The sequence below is a fragment of the Coturnix japonica genome, chromosome 4 (genome assembly GCF_001577835.2).
Source record: "Coturnix japonica isolate 7356 chromosome 4, Coturnix japonica 2.1, whole genome shotgun sequence".
NCBI classification, from domain to species: Eukaryota; Metazoa; Chordata; class Aves; order Galliformes; family Phasianidae; genus Coturnix; species Coturnix japonica.
The window spans coordinates 28085082-28087787 of NC_029519.1; positions in this window are offsets into that span (position 1 = coordinate 28085082).

The window sequence follows — 2706 nt, forward strand, 5'->3', positions numbered from 1 at the left end:
TAAGATGATTAAGGTGTCTGCCTCCCATCATGAAAGTAGAGGATTTATACAATCCTCACACTAAACTAAATGCCATAAAATTGTTAATGCTTACAAAAACACAGATGATTCTGAATTCTAATTTGCAATGGATTAACATTCAACCAGAGCTGATGAACTACAGATAAAAACAGACATGTTAATTTTAATCTAGATTTGGCATTTGCACAATCAGTACTGAGACAAAAAGCTCAGATTAGGCAGACCAAACACCTCAGCAGCACAGCAAACACATCATAACATGCTATTGTAATTAATGGTTACTGAAATCCAAAAGAATTCATTTAGAACTAGGTTGAATATGCTTGCGGAAGGCGTGATTTTTATTATGAATCTCTTCAAACAAAGATCTGAAACACCAGGTCTCTTCAAGACTCCAATTGAAGTACTTATCTTTAAAAAGGAAACTAACATACTAGCATCTTGCCCCAAAACTGCATTTTTCCAGGAAAAAAGAAAAAAAATTGCTTTTATTTGTGGAGTTGCAGGAGTGCTGCATTAGAAATTCCACCAGTGTAAACAGTGACTAAAAAATGCCCTTCACATCAAACTTGAAGTTGATTAACACAGCTAGAGAATTTACATTTTAAGATGAACAGCCTGTCACCATTCACAAGTATTACCCTAGGAAAAAGAATTTAGAAGGTTTTACTATAAGCAAGGAAGTAAATCAATTTAATTTTATAATAACATCATAGAATAGATGACACCTAAAAGGAGAAAAGCATGTGCAGAAGATAAACTGTATCAATTTGCAGAAAAGGAAAGGAATGCATTTAAAGATGATCAATAGATAGTACCTAATGGGAATTCAGAATTATGGAAACAGACCTCCAGGTGACAGTGATAACCAAGTAAGTGATGCGTTTGCAATAGGAATATAGCAGGAAAAGAAGAAATGCAGTCTGGGGCAAACACAAAGATATTAACTGTCACAGGACAGGGATTTAGTATGTGATTATAGTGTGATACACGTGAAATTATTGCATTCAGACTATACAATCATTATTTAAAACACTCTGTATTAGTCAAACATTTTTTAGGGAGTGAATGAACCAATTTCTGGGAATTTCTTCAAAAGTAAAACTAGTAATATAGTTTAGAAGTCCCTATGTGAAATGAACACATTCCTGGCCAGCATGAATCATCTTTGTTTTGTATTTGCATGAGAATGCTATATATTAATGATTGTAAGAATCTAAAAAGCTAAAAGCAATTATACTGAGTCAGGCCTTCCCACAACCTGTGATGATCAATAGCAGATACCTAAGGAAGAGTAAAAGGGCATTGTAAGCATAGAGGAACACTTCCTTGGTAGTCTACTTAAGCTTCCACCAATTTGAGGGGAGAATTAGTACATTTGGGATAAATTTGAAGTATTTATCTGTGATTTTCTCTATCTGATTGTATTCAATCCTTTGATATTCACAGATTCTCAAGACAAAGAATACAGTGATTTAATGTACATTTTGTGAGGATATGCTATGAACTTTCCATTTGATAATTTCATTCAGTATCCCATAGTTCTTTCCTAAGAAACAGTAAAAACAATTACTTACCTTGTTGCTCATGAGTTTACATGCTGCCTGGTCTGTTCACTCAAATAGATCTCTGCAAGATAAAACATTTTTTTAAATTAATATTTGATATACTTCCTGATGGGAATAATGGGCTCATTAGCTAATTTATCAGCACATTTATGGGTCTATGAAACAAATTAAAGTGACCCCAGCCAGTTTCAACCACTGGGCGTATACAGATTCTTTTGATTCTGGCAAAGGGTTCCTCTTTAAGATTAGCAAAATTATTTAGACCAACATTCTGCTGCATAGTTTATGAGATATAGTGTTAAGGTGGTGGAAAGGCTGAAGGATCATAATACTGAACTTAAATGTCAGTGTTAACAAGTGGTGTTAGAGTGATGATCCAAGCATGATTTATGAGACATTCTTCCTTAATTTTGGCATATAGAGTAATTCTGTTTTAATGTCATACTAGAAGACCTTCCCAACATCACTTAAATGGGGCTCTACTGTTAAGTTTTGTAAGTCATCAATTCATATCTCTGTGTCTCAGAGCATCAGTAAAATAACAAGGTAACAGAGAATAGGTGCTCCACTTGAAATACTGTTAAGATGAAACTTCACATTACAGCATGTGAACAGTAACAAACTCAATAGGAAGTTGTTGAGATGGAGAAAAGTTAGAGTAAGAGCTGTATGACTTATCTATTTCAACATCAGTGTATTTATATAGACTTGTTTGACTGGAAATGCTTCGGGTTCATCATGACTAAGCAAGAAATGCAGTGACTATCCAACCATAACAGTGCACGTCAATATAGAGAAGTGCATCTCTTGAAACAAGTAGCACAGAAATAGTTAACAGTATTGTTGGTAGGGCCGTACTTCCTGTTTATTTTTACTGTCCACTATATTAGAGACTCACAGTATGTTTGAGGATGGATGAGAACAAATGGAGGGACTCTTGTCCAATCTATTTCTGAAGAAGGGCTATATAGACCAGATGGCTTGCGAACATCTCCAAGGGAGACTCCACAATCTTTCTGGACAACCTGTCCCAATGCTATCACCCCACAGTAAAATAATTCACATCTTTCTCCAAAATGACAAAGACACTCCTTGATTAAGCATCCTTATGTGTGTT